Source organism: Sceloporus undulatus, chromosome 1 (assembly GCF_019175285.1).
Source record: "Sceloporus undulatus isolate JIND9_A2432 ecotype Alabama chromosome 1, SceUnd_v1.1, whole genome shotgun sequence".
In the NCBI taxonomy this organism is placed as follows: domain Eukaryota; kingdom Metazoa; phylum Chordata; class Lepidosauria; order Squamata; family Phrynosomatidae; genus Sceloporus; species Sceloporus undulatus.
In genome coordinates, this window is record NC_056522.1 from 248080555 (window position 1) to 248102298 (window position 21744).

The following is a 21744-nucleotide window of genomic DNA, read 5'->3' on the forward strand; positions in this document are numbered from 1 at the left end:
TTGGTCAGTGGTGAGTAATCTGGTGCCTTGCAGATGCTTCAGACTAATACTTCTATACGTTCACTGCCTATGATGGTTGGGCTGATAGCAGTTGTAGTCCTAAACATCTGGAGAGAACGAGATAGCCTCTTCCTGCACTACAAGATTACTATTTTAATGTTGACTTATTTCTTAGGCTGGCCCTTTTGGTATAAAAAAGGCCATAAAAACAATGTTGACCACAATAAAGCAATGTACCAGTTTTATTACAGTTTTGGATGTTTCTGGTGAACACTACAATTGGAACGTACATGAAAACATAAAGCATATTGTCAGGTTGAAGGCTTTCATGGCTGGCATCCATAGGTTTTTTTTGTGGGTTTTTCGGGCTATGTGGCCATCTTCTAGAAGAGTTTCTTCCTGACGTTTCGCCAGCATCTGTGGCTGGCATCTTGAAGATGCCAGCCACAGATGCTGGCGAAACACCAGGAAGAAACTCTTCTAGAACATGGCCACATAGCCCAAAAAACCCACAAAAAATATAAAGCATATTGTACCTCAGCCTTTTGGCTGGTGAACATCTACTGGGTTGTAATTCTTCTGTAGACATGGAATGTTGTGTGTTTCCAGGTTTGGTCTGTCACCCATAGAATGATAATGGTTATGGTGGCATGATTTTTTTTTAATGGGGCTAACTGGTCAATTAAAATATTGGAGGAGACATAACCTTTCTTACATAAGGCCCAACTTCAGTGTTTGGCACCTCCATGTACATGATTAGATGACAACTCAAAGTCACAATAGTCAAAACAACCAAGCTAGATGGACCACTGGTTTGGAAGCATATTGCCTAATTGAAAAGGAGAAGCTGGCTGTGTCATCATCATTCAGGTGCAAGTGGAGATCATGCACATTTCCATGGACAGAGTGTGCAAAATGTATTTTCATACTGTACATCAGGCAGTGAAAAAATAGCAAGTATTCTGCACATCTTAGTATTTTTCCTGCTGCATAAAGGCAATGAGATGACAAAGGAGCTTATCACATTACTAATAAATCTCATTTACCTCTTCCGAGTTACATCTAAATTCAGGATGCAGCCAGATATTATCACATGGATTTTGCTGCTGTTTCCACTTTCCAAATACATCCAGGCAAAAATCCGGCTAAAATCCACCCTCAGCTGGCCGATTTGCAAAGCTGGGAAGTTCCCGAAAGAGAAAAGTGACTGGTTGAGGATGGATTTTAGCCAGATTTTTGCCTGGATGCAATCAGGAGGTGGCAAAATCCATGCAGTAATACCCGGCTGCATCCCAAATTGAAATGTAACTGAGAAGAGGTAAATCGGGTTTATTAGTAATGTGATACGCTCCTAGGTATGATACAGAGCAATATCCCAACTGCCCGTCCATTTGTTTCCCACCTGGAAGGTAGCTAGTGCAATGGCTTACTTCTCTAGAAGTATTGAAAGTTCAATATTAATTGAACCAAAGGTGAAGAGGAGGCCACTTTTATGAAACATTTTGCGGCAGCAAAAGATACCCCCTTTTGTGATTTTTTAAAGAGCGAAAGGCCCGAACAGATGAGCCTTTGAGGTGCCCTCGTCACATGTGAGTGCTGCCTGGTGGGCAGAGTGCCCACATGCCTAGCAGCCCTCGCACGTGATGAGGGCGCCACAGCTGCGGCGCACCCACACAACGTGGTGCATAACGGTGACATCGCAGCTGCGCAGCCCCCAGACAGGGTGGCGCAGCTGCGATGTCATCATGACATCCCTCGTGCTTTGCAGCATCGCAGCGATGCCACAAAGAGGAGCCGCTTCCGGGCACCCTTTTTTGCTCCACAGGAGCGCCGCATAATTTGGTTGCAGCAGTGCTCCTGCGAAGCAAAGAGAGGCACCGGGGAGGTGCCTCTTTCTGGCGGTGTGTACCCCATCAAAGTTAGCCTAAATGGGAGTAAAAATGTCTACACATTCACTTGGAGGGTAGTTATAATCCAAGACATTGTGCTCTTACTCTCTGTTGTCTTTACCCCTTCTTCAATGGTGACCTATATCCGAATCTCACTGCCTAGATGACATTCATTAATTCATACCATATTTGCTAGGATTACATAGGATCTACTCACAAAATAAGACTCAAGAAAAATATATCGTCAAGCAGGAAGAGGAAGTAGGCAGTAAATGCTGCAAGGAGACACATACAGTGCTCAGGGTTTTCATCATTTGACTCCCCACATACTCTGTTTGCCCTTGCAAGAGTAGTATTTTTAATCCACCAAAGCAAAAGCAGAAGAGTATCATCCCAAAGGGAAGGTATCAAGGAAGTTTTTCATTGCATTTCACTATATATACTTGCCTGATCATTAAAAACTTTGGGGGGGATGTCCTCTTTGTTTTATCACACAGTATGTCATGTGGTGTTCAGGAGGAAATTTTTCTCCACCATAGCATCTCCCCTGTGGAATTCTCATTCTTTGGGAGGCCAGTCAACTATTAATCAAGTGCCAAGTTAAAACCAGTCTGTTCACCCAGGCATTTCAGGCCTAATGTGATCATGGCTTAGTTTTGGTCTCTTTGAGTCATTTGGAATATATTAAAGTGTTTGGATTTATTTAGACAATTTCAATAGAATTTGGTGGATTGTCTTCCACCTGGAGATCTACTGATATAGGACCAGTTTGAAATACAGTGTGCCCGCACCATACGCAGGTGCACTATGCAGCTTTTAGCTTATGCTGAAGCTACACTGCAATAGAATGAATGGCATGTGTGCCTGTGGAACGCATGCACCACCACGCCACTGTGCACAAGCCCCTGATGTTATATTCAATGGGGTGCAAGCATACGCATTATTTGCCTTATGCGGGGCAGGGGAGGTCCGGAACAGATCACCCACATAAGCCAAGGGTCCACTGTACTTTAATAAATATATCCATAATAAATAAAGCAATAGAAGGATCAGGCAGTACTGCTCATTTTTTAAAAAAATGTCCTATACTTTTGCATTATCACCCTAAAGTCCCTTATATTTTTATTGACAGTGATCCTTTTTGAATTTGTACAGCAACTGGCCTGATGTGAAAGTCTGAAGAGAAACTGTGCTTTTTCTAGATAAAGAAAACACTTAAATCTTCTCAGGGAGGAGTGTCTTTTCCCCCCAGGGCATCTTTTCCCATGATGCAAAATTAAATTTGTTCAAAATTTCCAACCATGGAAGCAAGGAGAAAATATGAGACGTTTTCCATGAAATGCCAGATTGTGTGATACGAACCATCAACAGCCCTCCCTACAGCCACAGCTGCTTCCATTTAGTCATAGTGCAAGTGAAGAGACAGTCAAATAGCTCACATTCACTGAAACATCAACTGTTACAACAGCATACGTTTACTGAAGCTGGAGCTACATCAAACTCCAGGATCCTGCATGGAAAGCAATTACCCACTGGAAAAAGTGGTGGAATGAAAGAATCTGTGACAATACTTGTCGTTCTTGAACTGATACTGATTACAGTGAGAGGAGACTCAAGTCATCATCTTGTTGTGGCAATGATTGTTATTGTTAAAAATTGGCTCTACGTATTAAAAAGCTGCAACAGAATAAAAGGTTATGCCAAGAGGACAGAGATTTTCTTGCTATATCAACACAACTAGTTTATTAATTATTATTATTATTATTAGTTATAAGACAGAGTCAAAAATGTCTTCCACCTTTGAAAGCCCATTCTCAAATATTTTTAAAAAGTCTCTTTCAGCCATTTAGAGAGCTAATAAATATAAGTAAAGTTTTGTCCATGTTATATCAGAGGAAAAAATGGCCTGTACTCTGAACTGGCTATATTAGCCCACAGTTATGTCACAGCGTCATTCTAAAATGGCTAATTAGCCTTTTTGCCTCATCAGATTCAAAAACGCGGTGGAATCACAGAGTTAGGACTAAGAGAAAATAACAAGAGTGTCAAAGGATTTACCAGCATTAGAACAGACATAGCAATGGTCCAAAACACACTGCAGAAAAAAATGCAGTTTGAGATTGATATTAACTACCCTGTTTCAATGCTAGGGAATTCTGGGAACTGTAGTTTTGTGAGACATTTAGCTTCTCTTTCAGAGAGCTCTGTCACCACAATAAACTACAATTCATAGAATCATAGAGTCATAGAGTTGGAAGAGACGACAAGGGCCATCCAGTCCAACCCCCTGCCATGCAGGAAATCTAAATCAAAGCATCTCTGACAGATGGTCATCAAGCCTCTGTTTAAAGACCTCCAGGGAAGGAGACTCCACTACACTCCGATGGAGTGTGTTCCACTGTCGAACAGCCCTTACTTTCAGGAAGCTCTTCCTAATGTTGAGGTGGAATCTCTTTTCCTGTAGCTTGCATCCATTGTTCCGGGTCCTGTTCTCTGGAGCAGCAGAAAACAAGTTGGCTCCTTCCTCAATATGACATCCCTTCAAATATTTAAACAAGGCTATTATATCACCTCTTAACCTTTGCTTCTCCAGGTTAAACATCCCCAGCTCCCTAAGTCATTCCTCATAGAGCATGGTTTCCAGGCCCTTTACCATTTTGGACACGCTTGTTTCTCAACATCCTTTTTAAATTGCGGTGCCCAGAACTGAACACAGTATTCCAGGTGGGGCCTGACCAAAGCAGAATAGAGTGGCACTATTACTTCCCTTGATCTAGACACTATACTTTTATTTTAATTCTCAGGATTCCCTAGCACTGAACTGGGACAGTTAAAGTGGCCTCAAACTGGATTATTTCTGCAGTGTGTTTTGGACCTATGTAGTCTTTCGGCAGACAATTGTGGACATGCATGTCCCTTTTTGATGTAAAAAAAAAATCAGAAAAAAAAGGCTGAATATTTTGAGATGCCTTCACACATTACTGGGGCAGCCCAAATGATAACTTGGTAAGAGTGAGTGAGTGACGAGGGTACAAGTATGTGCATATGTAACTAGGTGAATGTGAGGCAAAAGATATGGAAGTACACTAGACGAATGGCAGGCAAGGAAGTCACATCCTGACATCACCCAATTTGCTATCTGTTTTATTCTGTCTCCATATTTTTAAAGTTCACAATAGTCAAAAGTGTATACCGTTGTTATGCAAAGCTCAGTTTGTAAGTGAACTGGTGAAGTGTGAATTCCTTGAATCTCCTTAGGAATGCTCAAGTAATTTGGCTTTTTATCTCCTGCACTAATATGTAGTTAGGAATGTCAATTTCATGCTTATACTGTACATATATTTCAGAGATAAGACATCCAACCAATCATAACTTCCCACTGCCATGTAGATATTTTGACGTACATACATGCATCTAATATTATTGCATATAACAATCTGAACAGCATTTTGATGTTTGATTTGGTTTTTTCTTACACAGAAACACTTTCTCTATACTAATGTGGAACATGTGAAGTGACCTGCAGAAAATAATATAAGCTTTTTTGAATTTCCAACACCACTACTTTTTTTAACTTGATAGTCTAATGGCTGAATAGAAAGAATCCATATGGAACAGTTTCTGCAGATGTCCAGATTAGTGTTGGATGGCCCAAGAAAGGAACACCCTGTGAAGCAATTACGTTTGCTTATGTGTTGAGCCAGGAGCAGCTGTATTGTGGCTTTATGGATGGTACATAAATAATTCTGTTTTGGTGACAGAAACAGACTCCAGAGGGGTCCTGCAGTATCTGTTGAGCAAATCTCTCACACAGCCACAGGGGCCTACTAACTTGGAGGGCATACGTTTGAAATAACTGGGAGATGTGAGACACATTCTATTTGGAACCAGCTGGTGGCCAGACAAAACATAGTTGTAACATTCTGAAATTCTTGAGATTTCAGTAGGGGATTTAGGAGACATGAAATGAAGGCACATATGCAACAAAGGGTAAATAATAAAGCATGTTTTTCAGAACACTGCTAAAGCAAAGTACACCCATGCAAACTGAATGTTTCAGGCATAGGATGAAAAACACAAATGTATACATGCATGCTGCACAGAATTTATCAGATTACAGGCTGGGATGAAGGAAATGGATGTTCTTTCACATCTATACATGTTAAAATAAAATCAAAAACAGGGTATATGACCATAGGCAAGAGGGGAAAATAGATCCATGTACTGTTGATTCACTTCAAGGAATTTGAAGCTCTCTACTTATGCATCTGTTCTTTTAAAGAAACTTTGGGGGCCACAGCAACCACACACCACAGCCTCGATCCAACCTTTCCAGGGCATGAAATGAAGCTGCAAAAAGCAGCTCCTTTTTGTGCCCTGGAAAGGGTGCCATAGCTACGGCAGTGCGGCTCTATGGGGTTCCTTCGGTGCTGCGTCATATGCACACAGCACCAGAAGAGCACTGTGATGCTGCACGCTGTGTGGAGAGATACATGGCGTCATGGTACCCTAGGCAGAGCCAGGGCATGGGTTGTGGAGACACTACACCCCAACTCCACCCCCCAGCCAGCCCAAAGTGCCGATCTGTACAGGGCCTTTGTAAGGACCTTGAGCTTCAAGTTAGAAGCTGAGTGTCCTACTACAAATTACACAGAGACCTGTTCACTTTAGTATTCACTGCAAATATTACCTGGGAGAGGGAAACTGATAGTAGAGAAATTATATGTAGATGGAGGAAGGAGTATATCTTTTAGTTAATTCACATTGCACGTATTGTTCTTGAAACCCTTCTTTGGAGGAGGGCATACTTCTGGAGAGTTTAGAATCAAATGTGGTGAAAGGAGAAAGGACTGCCTTCCTAACTCCTTCTCCATTTTCAATCACCCCTCACAGTGCAGCTTTTCATGTTAAAAATACAAAAACACCAGTTGCACATTTGAGTATGAATGTGCGCTACAAGATCTTCCACGGTTCAGCTGGAAACCCTATGACAACTTTAATTTGCCTATATTAGTTCTAGTGATGCTGGGTAAGAAATCACAGTATGAAAACAATAAAAGTAGTAAAGGAAACAATATTGTAAATGTTGCAATATTAGTTTGAGGCAAAGGGGCTTTCTCCCTCCACAACTGTCCCACTTACCTAAAAATAAGACAGATGAGGTGAACACCCGGGACACCTCTAGGCACCCTCCTAAGGAGTCTCCATTAGGCTCCATATGTTTGCAAAGAGTGCTTCCCAGGTTTGGAGAAAGGTGAGCTCAGACAGGAAGTGACTCATTAATATATGAAAACCAGGTCAAACAGAATGCCCCCATGCTAACAGCAGCCAACAACTACGGAGAGGAAGAAAAACTGGCGTCGTGCACCCCGCAATAAACATTGGGATACCTCAGATCATACACTCATACATTATGTGGCACCTCCTCTATAAAAAGGCACGGAATTGTATCTGTCTGAATATTATTTTGGGTGCACTGTCAAATATGGTGTCCCCAAGCCATCTATGGCCAATGTATTTAAAATTTATATCTTCAATGAGAAGGCACAGAACAGAATCATACCTCACAAGGCTCTGGAAATAGAGTTCAAGCTGACTGATAGTGTCTGTTTCCACTTAGGATCACATGGCCTTGTTACTGTTCTGAATGTGTCCTGTTGTCTGAGTGTTAGTGACACTACTTTTCATTAATGGGAAATATGTGTGAATAGCCATCAATATCATTTTTTTCTCCACAATTATGTACATGTGAATGAACATTGCCACAGCAGTTCCGAGATCACAGAAGTCATGCAGTGTAAAGTGGATGCAACCACAACAGCGTGCCTTCTCTGCCTCTCCTGCCTCATCAATATACTTCCCAAACCAGGAGAAATCTCCCTTTCCCACCTAGCAAGCAGATCCACCAGACCCAGAAAGGCTGTGGGGCAGCAAGAGCAGCCCACTCTCACCTTCTGATACGACTGGGCTGCCTTCCATGTCTGAGGACTTTATTGGTTGGGTGGTAAAGAGAGTTGTAGCCCTTTGCCCCCTGGTCAGCAGCTCCGCCAAACCTGAAAAAGGCTGTAGAAGAGAGAGGTATTAAGGCACTGAAGATGGAGCTCTTCTGGCAAGCCTACCCACCAAACCTGCTGTAAAATTCTCACCTCTGTCAGTATTGTATGTTTTTTACGGAGAGTCAACCAGCTGTATTGTATTGATCGTAATGTATATATATATTTTATGCTATGTATTTAATATTGTTGAAATATGTTTTTATTGTTGAAATTTGCTGACTGCTGTAATCCTGCCTGGCGGGCAATAGAAATTTATTATTATTATTATTATTATTATATTAAAAAATGGTCCAGACCAGGTGTCATATTAGGTACCCAGCTGTCTCCAGCTGTCCTTCTCAGTTCTTCCAAGGCTGGTAATAATAATAATAATAATAATAATAATAATAATAATAATAATAATAATTCCAGCTAGACAGAGGTTAAGGAAGAAAGATGGGCAGGGAAGGCATAAAAGGACTGTTAAAAGGAGCTTCTTTGGCAGAAGCTTTATTAACTGAGGTGCACCTGTATTACTGTGCTGACAATAAACTTTTCAGTGTTAAAAAAGCTAAGTTCTTTCACAAACATAACATCTCACCTTATAGAGGAAGAGGTATTATAGCATCAAATAACTTCTTCAGTTACAACTGAGGATGAGGGAGAAACCTCTTTTACATCAAACAGAATAGTGCAGCTTTTTGTATCTTGTTTCATTTACTAACCTTTATTATCTCAATAATATTTTTTAAAATCTTTTGCAAAATATGTTGAAGTTCAACATCATACTGTGAAGAAGAAAGAGGAAAAGAAGAGAAGAGAAGGAATCTATAACCTCTCTTTTTCATATAGTCTTATGAAATTAGATCACAGACATTTGGGTCTCTTAGACATCTGGGTCTCAGTGCAAGTTAACATTTCTCTCATTACTGAGCACCTCACAGTTACTGAGGCAAAACTGATGTTAATTCAGCAAAGCTACACATGTGGGGAGACACGGGAGCAGAGTTTCTCTTTGGAAATCCTGACTCTGAGGAACCTCCTAGCAAATGCTTGGCAAGAAACATAATCTCACCTTGGGGGCAAAAGGAAGGAACTGAGAGAACAAGCTGCAAAAGCCCCAAGCACTGATGCTGGAAGATCACAACAACCATGAACACAGAGGACGGCTAAGAGGCAAATGCCCAGGAGAAAGAAAGGCAAGGAACAAGGGTGTTAATGAAGAAAGCAGCAAAGCAAATATGAAATGAAATGTTAGCATCAGAGCAGGGGGGAGGGAGTTCACTTAGCCCTCTGTTTGGCAGGACAGAAAGTATTTTACCAGAGTCTTGAGTTGCAGCTGCAAGGAGCAGGTGCAAAGCAGACAAGAGCCTGTGCTGAAGCCGAAGGCAGGAAGGAAATTGAATTTTCCCAAGTTCCAAACAGTACACGAGAGAGAGAGAGAGAGAGAAGGAGGGAGAGGGAGAGAGTTTGACTTAGGAGAAAAGGGAGAGTAAGGCAGTGTCATTCTCTGCTTCAAGTACTTGATGGGCAGATGAAAGATGGATCGCCTCCCAGGCCTGTGGGATTTGTCAGCTGTCAAAGGAGAAAGGAATAAGCTAAACAAAATGTCTCCCTCACCCCTCCCAATGTCTATGGGTCACAGTGTCTTAGTGAGGGGGCAGGTCAGCAGAACCTTTCTCACTGATTTCTTGAACTGCTACTAATACATTTTTGTCTTTTCCCCAGCCCCCTAGTATTTTCTCCCAGACATCTGGAGGTGATCCAGGCGGCTGGAGATGGAATCACAGAAGAGAGGGAAAATGGCTATCTGAAAATATTGGTACAATAAGATGGAGGGGAGGTTTCACCCAGTGATTTTGATGAGAAGGTAAAGAATGATACTGACAGATAAGTTCTTTAAAGAAATGCTAAAACATTCTGCTTGCAGTATAAAGTCTAGGAAGAACTTTAAAAAGTCACTTGTAGGACTAGACATTACAGAATTCCCCAGCTAACAACATCACTGGCTTATACTGTGTTTTTTGTTTTTTAAAGTGACAGTTTCAAGCTTTGGATCTAGGTTTGATGAAGGATTTGACTAATAGTGAATTTGCCCCAAATGTTGATTTGAAAATTTTCATTCTCTATCTAAATTCAAGTATTGATTGATTGATTACACTTCTTGGTTCTCCAGTAACCAGAGTTCTCTGAACAACATATAAATACATGTAATAGGGTTTCACCTGGCACCAAAAAAATCCATGTCAGCATCATGAAAGCTTCACTGGCACATATTCCAACTGGTCCACTACAGCTGCTACATCTAAATAGGGTGCTGCTGTAGCTATGCCACAGTGCTATTTCATAAATAATAATAATAATAATAATAATAATAATAATAATAATAATAATTATTACTTTTATGGTAATATATACATATTTCACAGCACTTGATAAGGTTATCTTTTGGACTACAACATTCAAGCCAGAGGTGCACTGGGGATTCTGGAAAAGAAAGTTCAGAAACGTAGCTTTTCATTTACCCTGGCTTTGACTGGCTTTGACTTTGGTGTAATAATGTTATACACTAACTTGACATAAGCTAAGTCTGTGATGGAAGACCGCTGCTGATATATCAAGAAAGACACATACGATCAGCAATCACTACTAATGATGGGTGAACCCTGAATACTTCTCTTTGGATTAATCTGGAAGTTTAGAGTTTGCCTTTTTAAAAAGCAATGAGAGAGAGAGAGAGAGAGAGAGAGACTTATCGTAGTCCATCTCCCTGCACCTTTCTTCCCTTCCCAGGCTAGTGTTCAGTGAAGTTATTTCAATAGATTGTACAGGAGAAGTGAAACTGGAAAAGCCAGTTTCCCAAAGATGGGAGAGGGAAGCCCTGACCTTTAGAAGATATGCACATATGGACTTCCCTCTCCAAGCCCCAGTTTAGGGCCCCATTCCCACTCGCCCATTTGCCCTGAATGGAACTGGGCAGATCCGGGTCTCCCCAGATCGAATCTGCTTGGAAACAAGTTCGTACTACCCTTTACCTCAATCGGGGCAATTTGCCCCTCTGAAAGTTCACATTTGCAGTACCGCTTAAAAATGGAGCCTCCTTTGCTGTTAATCAAATTCACTTCCGCTTTTGTCAGAGGTGACGTTTCCTACAACCTTTGGCCAACAGAATGGGGGCTTTTGCATATTCTGTCAACTGTCAGATTCCCTCCCTGCTTTAACTCTTTGTCCGGCTTTTTGCTATGGAATTCTGGGAGTTGGAGTTTGTTTGCATGCTTTTGGGTGATGCTCCAAATGGGGGAGCTTTTGGGGGTTCCCTCCTGGAAAGAATGAGGAGAGAGTCCTGGGCATTCCCCCCTCCCCTGTCCTCCCAAGGTTATTCCCACCTTCAGGAGCCATGCAGATCCTGTCCGTGGAATGCCACCCGTGGGCTCCCTCTCCTCTGCGGGCCTCAGAACCCAGCTGCTGGCTTCCGCCTTCCCTCCTTGAGATGGGCCAGGGCTGTCAATGATGCGGGGGCTGCTGTTGCCTCCTGCATGCTGACAGAACAGGAGCCCCACTGGACACAACACCAGAGGCCCCGCAGAAGCAGCCAGACCTGCACCACCAGGCCACGAGCCTCCTCTCCCTTTCTTCCCTGGCCCCCTCCTTTCCTTCCTTTTCTCTTTTCCCTCTGTTTTGCCCTCCTCCTTCCCTCGCTTTCTCGCTGCTTATCCCTCCTTCCTTCTCTCTCCCTCTTTCCATGTTCACCTTCCCTCTCTCTTTCTCTCCTTTCCTCTTCTCTCCCCTGTCCCAGCTTCCCTACCTTTTTCCCTCTCCCATTCACTTCATCTGCTTTTCCTCTGTCTGTTTCCCAGAATGCAATCCCTCTTTCTCTCCTATTCGTATCTTCTGCTTTCCCTCCCACGAATGTAGCACAAAGCATTCACATTGTATCCATATATGTATCCACATCCACATTGTATCCATATATGTATCCATCTTTCTCATAATCTGTCAAAAATAGAATCAGGAAAAAAAGGGAAAAAGCCACTTGCAAAGCGACCTGCGAGAGGGGAGGCATGATCCTCCCACTGCCCGTTCTCTGACCGAAATCCCTCCCTGAAGTTGAACCGGGGCGCTGAGTTAATAATAATAATAATAATAATAATAAGTTTATTTGTATTTTCCTGCTTCTCCCAATGGATCGAAGCGGGATTACAATCAAAAATCTCCATACAGGCAATCATGTGCAAAAAGTTCTCATTTGCCGGCAGCAGGAAAGAGATGGTTTTTTCAGAAAGGGCCCACTCAGACTATACTTTACCCCAGATCAGGAATCGATTCTAACACGTGAAGTTCATATTGGCCCCGATTCTGTCACAATCCAGTTCGAGGCATGCACAAGCAAATGCCCTTTGCTTCATCCAGATTCGGGGTAAAATCCATCTTTTTTGAAAAAAACCGGGTTCCGCAAAATATGAACTTGCCCCCGATCATGATTGGGTCAAGTTCAGGGGAGGGATTAAGGTCAGAGGGCGGGCAGAGGGCGAGCATTCCCTCCCCTCATCGGAGAAGGAGGAAGAGGAGAAGAAAGGAGCCAGAGGAAAGATGCAAAAAAGGGGAATCTGACAGGAGGCAAAAGGGTGGCAGGAGGCAAAAAGGGGGTGACTGACGGGGTCAGTTCAGGGCAGGTCAGATGCCCAGAACAAGACAAGGCTCTGCTCTCCATCAGGGACCTTTTCCCTTTGATTTTGATTTTTTTTTTACATTCTTTTTCTCCGTCTATGTGCATGTTTTTTGCAATAGGTATATAGATAGAATGTGAGATGGAGGAAGGGTCAATTCAGGGCAGGTCAGAGGGCCACAGCAAGCCAAGGCTCTGGTCGCCAGCAGAGAACGTTTCCCTTTGATTTTCATTTTTTAAAATTATTTTTCTCCGTTTACGCACATGTTTTTTGCAATAGGTGGATCTATATTTAGATAGAATGTGGCTAGCTGCTTGTTCACTTTCCCTTTCATTTCCTAGCTTCCTTGCTGAAAGGAGCCCTTTGCAAGAGGCTTTGAAGCATGCGAATGAATGCTATAATGCGAATGTTACAATATGTTTCTCTTTCCAATTTGGCAAACTGGAAAATTGATACACAGAATGCTTTTGCTACTGTCTCAAAGGGGTAGCCTAGGAAAAGCATGCATGGCATTGCTTCCTTTTCTGGCTTTTCCGAGGTGAGGAATTTTGTTGTTGTTGTTGTTGTTGTTGTTGTTGTTGTTGTTGTTACATGTGTATGAGGCATTTTGCAGTGGCAAGGAGGGGGATACAGGATGCAGAGATGGCATTAGCTTGCATTTTGGGGTTGAAAATGGGGCCTAGGGCAGATCATAACCTGCACTGACCCAAATACCAATAACACACACAGACACACACACACACACACACACACACAGAGGAGGTTTTTAAATTTGACAAAATGTGTACATTTTGGTGCCTGGTCCTTTTAAAAAAAAGGAGAGGGGAAGCACACTGCAGATGCCCCAATGAGTGCAGGAAACATCACCTATGACGATTGCGGAAGTGAAAGTTGATTGACAGCATGCGCCTTCATTTTAACCCCCGATTTCTCAAGAGGGCATTCAGGGCAAAATACCCCTGATTAGGTAGTGAGCACTTGCTTCCGGAGGGATTCGGGGAGGGGGAAACCGAAGCTCCCCAGTTCCTTCCAGGGCAAAACCGCCAGTGAGAATGGGGCCAAAGAAACAGGAAATAGTCCGCTTTCAGAACAACCACGCTAAGGGGGATTTGCCATGGATCTGGTGTGCAAACCCCTGATCAGTTAGTGTAAAAATCAGCACGAGTGAGAAATTCCAGCTTTTAAACCGGTTTAGGAACTGGGGTAAAAGGTCTGAATGGGCCCTTTGTATCTTTATATTCCACTTCTATCCTGGAAACCATGACAGCCAATGGAAGCAGACTGCATAGATTCATGAGCAAAAAATTACATGGAAGTGTAGATAGTAGGCAATTCGCTGTTGAGAGGAACAGACGCGATGGTGTGTGGTCCTGATCAGATGTCTCTAGAGTATGTTGTCTCCTAGAGGCAAAGATACATGAATTAACAGAGGGGTTGATAAGACTCAAACCATGTCCTATGAGGAACAACTTAGCAAGCTGGGGATGTTTAGCCTGGAGAAAAGAAGGTTAAGAGGTGATATGATAGCCCTGTTTAAATACTTGAAGGGATGTCATATTGAAGAGGGAGCAAGCTTGTTTTCTGCTGCTCCAGAGAACAGGACCCGGAACAATGAATGCAAGCTACAGGAAAAGAGATTCCACCTCAACATTAGGAGGAACCTCCTGACAGTAAGGGCTGTTCAACAGTGGGACACACTCCTTCCTCAGAGTGCAGTGGAGACTCCTTCCTTAGAAGTCTTTGAACAGAGGCTGGATGGCCATCTATCGGGGATGCTTTGATTTAGATTTCCTGCATGGAAGGGAGTTGGACTGGATGGTCCTTGTGGTCTCTTCTAACTCTTCGATTCTATGATTCTATGAGCAAGCTCCCAACCATTAGCCCTTTTTTCTGATACACACTGGGATAAATAATACTGTAAGATATAGTCTTGAAGATATACGTATATTGAAGGAGACTGGGAGGCTCTAGGGAGGAAGCTAAAGGACCTTGGGGTACAAATTATTCTAAGTGTTGGGTAGCCAAGACTTATAGGGAGAAAGACAGAAAAGCTAAAGCTCAGAATGATCTTAAGGCTTACTAAAGAGGCTAAAAATAATGAAAAGGGTTTTTTGGGGGGGCGGGTTCTGGAGGGTCTATGTTCAGAGCAAGGGGAAGAACATGCAAAAAGTATGGCCAGTGCATAGAAAAGATGGTGAAACAGTGCTCTAACTGGTAAAAATAAAATAAATCATGCAGTAAGATGACTAAAGACCAGAACAGGAAAAGAGGTAGTAAATGAGTACCTCATTTCAATGAATTCATGTCTGCAGATCCAGATGAGCTACATCCAAGAATACTAAGGAACCTGCAGATGTGTTCTCAGAGCCAGTCAGTAATCTTTGAGTATTCCTGGAGGACAGGACAGGTCCCAGCAGAATGGAGGAGAGCAAAGGTTGTTCCCATCTTTATTTAAAAAGGAGGCAAATATCAACCAGTCAATACCAGAAAGGTTTCCTGAATGAATAATTAAACTATCTGTGTGCACATAAAAAAGAATGCTGTAATTACTAAGAATCTTCATGGGTTTCTCAGAAACTAGTCATGCCAAACTAATCTTATTTCATTTTTACTGGAGTTGCATGCTTGGTAAATCAGGGGAGTGTTGTGGATGTAGCATATCTTGATTTCAGTAAGGCTTTTGACAAGGTCTCCCATAATATTCTTTCAGGCAAGCTGGTGAACTGTGGGTTATGCCACGTTAAGGTTAGGTTCTGTAATTGATTGATAGACCAAATCCAGAGAATATTTGCCAATGGTTGATCTTCTTCCTGGAGAGAAGTGATGAGTAAGGTCCCTCAGAATTCTGTCCTGTGTTTAGTGCTGTTTAATATCTATATCAATCAATTCAATGATGGAAAAGAGGGCATGCTTATAGAATTTGCAGATGACCACACGTCAGGGGAAATAGCTAATGCCCCAGGGACAGAATTCAAAATGATCATAATAGATTGAAAAATTGGGGGTAACTAGCACAATACATTCCAACAGGAATAAATGTAAGGTGCTACATCTAGGCAGGAAAAATAAAACTGACAACTATAGGAAGGGTGATACCTGGCTTGAAAACTGTTCGTGTTAAAAGGACCTAGAGGTCTTAGTGGACCCCAAGCTAAGCATGAGTCAACAACATGATGAGGCAACTTAAAAAGCCAATGTAATTTTGGGTTGTATCAAGAGGAGTGTAGTATACAGAGTGAGGGAAGTAGTAGTGCCACTCTATTCTGCTTTGGTCAAATCTCACCTGGACTACTGTGTATGGTTCTGAACACCACAGTCTGAGAAAAATATTGACAATGTGTCCAGAGAACAGCAACCAAGGTGACCAACAGTCTGGAAATGAAGAAGTGTGAGGAACAGCTTAAGGAGTTGGGTACGCTTAGCTTGGAGAAGGGAAGGTTACAGGGTGACATGATAGTCACATTTAAATACTTGAAGAGATATCATATTGAGGAGGGAGCAAACTTTGTTTTCTGCTGCTCCAAAGACTAGGACATAGATCAATGAATTCAAGCTATAAGGAAAAAAAAGTTCCACTAAATATTAGGAATACCTTTTTATAGTAAGAACTGTTCAAAAGTGAAACAGATTGCCCCATAGGATGGTGGACTCTCTGTCTGTAGACATCTTTAAACAGAGATTGAATGGCCACCTTTGAGGAATGCTGTAGTTGCTTGGCAAGGAGTTAGACTAGATGGCCCCTGTATTCCCCCCCCCCCTTCTAATTCTGACAATTCTTCTCCAGTCCAGAATTCTACATGAACAAGAGATGTCTTTGTTGGACATGTAAATCTCACCTCTCCTTTGAGATGGACTATAATGAGCCCCCAAAGACCTTTTCTGAGTCTCGATCAGGAAAATGTTACCAGCATCTTTAATGACTGCTTAAGGCGAGAGCTTCAAAAGAAAGACAAACACCTGTAGATCTGGGATGGTTGCCAGGTGAATCTAGCTACTTTTTTTTCTACCAAGCAACAAGTGTTAACATTGACCTAATAAGGACAGAATGTTCATCTTACTAAATACCCTTAAAGTGCTTGCTTCTGTCTCAGATTTTAGAAATCACCCTGTTCCTTCCTTCGTCTCCCTGCAGGTGATTTCCTCTCAAAATACTGAATATCGGGTTAGAGCTAGATCTAACTAAGCAAAAAGGAACATTCTAGGCTGAAAACACACTGATTGGTAAACATAGGGGTTGGATCCAGGCTTAGTCATACTTAAGAAGAGATACAGTGCAACCACAATTTCAATGAGTCCATTGGGCTCATTGAAATTATGGTTGCAATGTGTCTCCTGTGTTTGGGTCGAAAATAGATGGGGTGAGTGGGATGAGGCTCTGTGGGAGAATGCACTGGTGGTAGTTGTTTTTTAATTAAATTAATATTTTAATTTTTTAAAAAGGTTTTTTTAATTAAAATCATTTTTTAAAAATATATATATATTATTTTTAAAATTTAAAACATCACCTTTTACCAAATTTCATTTCAACCCCATGAAACTTTGTAAATGTAAATGCATTGAGGCTGTACCAATAATATTGTAATTTAAAGGTGCAATTTTAATTTTGCTAGTTGCTAGTTGCCATGGCAATCAGTAATATGGAAGCGATAATGAGTAACATAGTCCAAAACCCATGATTAAAGTTTCTGTGTGGTGTAGTAATGGAGGGGGGGTGACACCATGAGTTACCTCACCAGGTGACACCGACCCTAGTGATGTGACTTAAGATATGTGAAGGGTCTGAAACCCATACTTTATAAGGAGTGACTTAGGGTATATGGGTATGTTGAGTCTGGAGAAGAGATAGTTAAGAGGTGATATGATAACCCTGTTTAAGTATTTGAAGGGGTGTCACACTGAGGATGGAGCAAGCTTGTTTTCTGCTGCTCCAGAGACTAGAACACAGAACAATGGATGCAAGCTACAGGAAAAGGGATTCCACCTCAACATTAGGAGGACAGTAAGAGCTGTTTGGCAATGGAACACACTCCCTCAAAATGTGGTGGAATCTCCCTCTTTTGAGGTCTTTAAACAGAGGACAGATGGCCTTCTGTCAGGGATGCTTTAATTGAGATTTCCTGCATGGCAGGGGGTTGAACTGTATGACACCATATTGCTAGAAGAATATAACAAAAACTTGGAACTAAACTGTCCTAAACTGGTGTCTGGCAGCTGTAATGGACTGAAGAAACTCAAGGAAGAAAGTACAGAGGCAGGTTGAACATTATGAAAACACAAATCATGACCACATAACTTTTAAAACAGGCAATGAATAATTTGAGATAGTGAAAAATTGTCCATACCTTGGCTCAGTAATTAATAAAAATGGAGACTGTTGTCAAGAAATAAAAGATTATTAGAACTTTCTGAGAAGAACTCTCAACAAATCTTGCCAAAAATTCCCCACAATAGGTTTGTTCAGAAATGACTTGAGTAGACACAACAAACAGCAACAGATACCACCTATACTTGACTATAACCAAAATAATAATAATAATAATAATAATAATAATAATAATAATAATAATTTGTTTTATTTATATACCGCTATTCCAAAGATCATAGCGGTGAACAGCAAGTAAACTAATTAGCAAGTAAGCTAATAAAGGGAAAGTGAACAAAAAATAGAATTTTCACTATAGAAGACGGGCAGACCAGGCAGAGTGAGATCCCCTCCTTCTGGGTCCACAAACCACTACTGGTTCCCAGCCCATTCTGAGGAAATGCTTTAGTAAGGAAAACTTTTAAACTTTATAATGTCCTCTAATGTATTTTGTGTACTCCACATTAACCAATTGTTCCATTCTCATAATCCTCTGTTCTTTTAACACTAGGACCTCGTATATTTTAATGGACACAATGTAGGAAACAGTATCCATAACTTTAGTACCAGTGGTGGCTAATCTGAGTCCAATTGATATCAATGGAATTCAGTCACGGTGATTAAAGTTTGCTGGATTGTGCTCTCTACATGCTGTATCTTACACTGTGATCAATAAAATGTATCTGTCATAGCCTTTTTGCTAACATTGCCAATCTGGAGATCTAGGAATATCCCTGACAATTTACTGAAGAGAGAAGCATGAGGTAATCTCTGACCCACTGATATACTGTCTTCTGGTATTTTTGTTTTCTAAAAAGGCTAAATGGCTGAAACCCAAGTACCTTTACTTAATTGGGTTGGAGAACAAGACGCCTGTTAGCAAATGCGATAGAATTGCAAACAGGGATGTCAAAATATGCTAGTCCCCACTCATTTCATTTCTCTGAATCCTCCTTGTATTTCCTTAAAGTCCTTATTCTGTACTGGGGTCCATGGTGTTTGCTTTATTTCTTCTTGCACTGATATTCGTATGAGTATTTTGGTAAGTACACTCATCCCTCCCAATTTGCAGACTTGGGGTCAGTGGTTATGGTCCTTCACAGATGGCAAGTAAGGAAGGACAAAATGGCATGCGTGCCCACAGCACACCCTCTGCAGCGTGCGCAGGAGTGTGCTGCCATTATAACCAATGGGGCTTGAATAGTCGTGATATTTTCGATTCACCAGGGGTTCTGGAATGGTTCACCCGCGAATCAGGAGGGACAAGTGTACTTTTCCTCACTAAAGTATGCACTTTTAAATGCATTTTTAGTACATATAGTTTTTACATATTTTCCCCACTGATTAAAATAAATTTCTGTGCTCCCCCCGCCAAAAAATACATATTTTTTAGTTATGCCCAATCATTTGTGTATGGCTTTAAAAAAGGGAAAAGAGAAAAAAAGAATCTCATATTTGCCATTTTCACATGGTTACAGGAAAGGAAAAAGCAGGTGTGTCTTTTTCTTAATAGTCCTGCAGATTCTGAATTGGATAAATTTATTGAAAGTTTGATTAATGCAATTTCTTTTCTATCTTTAGGTGTAAATAACATAATCATATGTTGCCATCTTGGATCTTGTTGCTAGGGGGGCTGAGATGTAAAATGGTCCAGGAAGACAGCCTGCTTATTCTATCACGTCAGGAAAGAATAGTCCCAGTTTTGCATCTGAGCATGTTTATGCTGTGGTTTAACTAGATTAATAATCTGTTTTAATTTTGTGAATAGATATGTGATTAAACATACCTATACTTTCTTTGTAACATGGAAAATTTAATTAAGAGAGAATTAGGAGGGAATCTCTGATCAGGTGATACTCTGTCCGCTTTACCTGTGTATATGTAAAATAAATTAGAATAAAACATAACCAAAAATCTTGTTCTTCAGCTCTTAAATATCCTATGTTTATTTCTGTAATACACTTTCCTTTAATTATTGTAGTCACCTTTAAAGAAAGCAAGATGAGCTTGAAGAATCAAATCTATAAAAGTTACATGTTCAAATAATGTCAGCTATATATCCGCATGTGGATTTGGTTACCAAGTATATATTATGTCATAATCCTTTTGAGAGAAAATAGATAGATGGGTGGATAGATACATAACCCTTTTTCAGGCATTCAGTAAGCATGCTGATTAAACACATAGGGTTGAGAGCCTGCTAGCCTTTCCCCACTTTATGATTTCTCTGTTGTCATTGTTACTGTATGTGTCTTCAAGTCATTTCTGACTTATGAAATTCCTACAGTGAACCTAGCACAGGGTTTTTCTCGGAAGATTTATTGAGAGGGGATTTGCTATTGCCCTCCTCTGATGCTGAGAGAGTGAGATTTACCCAAAGTCACTCAATGGGTTTCCATGGCTGAACAGAGTTCCAGAACACAAGCCATTATACCTGGCTGTCTTATGCAGACACTTTACTGATGTGAAAGTGTCATGTCTGAAGAGGAGAGCCTCTCCTTCTCATGGACACTTGCTACAAAAGCAAGAACATGGAAACATTCGAGATCCTCTAAATGAAGAAAGCCTACACAATTAGAAAAGATATCCTCCTTGCATAGCAAACAACTAGAGGAGGGTGAGCTATTATATTCCATTCCTTACAGGTTTAAATAACACATGAATATAGATGGACAGATGAATGATTAGCTGTGTGGATGACTGGGTGGAGATGTATAATATCTGTAGTAACACAAAATATTAGAAATATTAGAACAAACATGGCTTCTCTACCCCAGGCATTTCTGGATGACATGGATTATCTATATCCAGGTCAGTCTGGTTTTAGGCCTGGCTATGGGACAGAAACAGATTTGGTCACCTTGGTGGATGGCCTATATACAGGGAACTAGACAGGGGGGATGTGTCCCTGTTGGTTTCGCTGGACCTCTCAGCAGCTTTCGATACCATCGACCATGGTATCCTTCTGAGTCACTTCTCTGGGATAGGGCTTGGAGATACTGTTCTACAGTGGCGCTGTTCTTTTCTGGAGGGGCATTCTCAAAAAGTGGTGCTGGGGGATTCCTTTTTGACTCTTTGGTCATTGGTCTGTTGTCTCCTCTCAGTGTTGTCTCCTATGCTATTCGGTGTTGTCTCCTAGGCTATTAATATCTATATGAAAACTCCAGGAGAGGTTGTCTGGAGTTTTGGAATAAGGTGTCACCAATATGTTGATGATCGCCAGCTCTATCACTCTTTTCCATGTAATTCCAAGGAAGCTGTTCCTGTCCTAAACGGGTGTCTGGCAGCTGTAATGGACTGGAGTAGGGCAAACAAACTGAAGCTTAATCCAGACAAGACAGAGGTGCTCCTGGTCAATCAAAAGACAGAACTGGGAATAGGGATTCAGCCTGTGTTAGATGGGGTTACACTCCCCCTGAAAACATAAGTTGACAGTTTGGGCGTACTCCTGGATTCTGCACAGAGCCTGGAGTCCCAGATATCAGCAGTGACCAAGAGTGCGTTTGAACAGGTAAAACTTGTGTGCCAACTGTGCCTATTCCTGGAGAAGTCAGATCTGGCCACAGTGGTATATGCTTTGGTTACACACTATTTGCATTCCTGAAATGCACTTTACATGGGTCTGCCTTTGAAAAGTGCTCAGAAACTACAGTTGGCCCAAAGAGCTGCAGCCAGGTTGCTAATTGGAGCTAGCTACATGGAGCATACAACTCCCTTATTGGAACAGCTCATTTGGCTGCCACTCTATTTCCAGGTACATTTCAAAGTGCTGGTTTTGACCTATAAAGTCC

At 41.5% G+C, this 21744-nt stretch overlaps 1 long non-coding RNA gene across 1 annotated transcript; it reads left to right on the forward strand.

Annotated features, from left to right (window-relative positions):
* The first annotated feature begins 9658 nt into the window (after positions 1-9658).
* On the forward strand, positions 9659-19822 carry LOC121917379. The gene is made up of 3 exons (XR_006101015.1): positions 9659-9794; positions 16376-16572; positions 19535-19822. It is a non-coding gene; the product is annotated as an uncharacterized LOC121917379 (long non-coding RNA).
* Positions 19823-21744: the final 1922 nt, after the last annotated feature.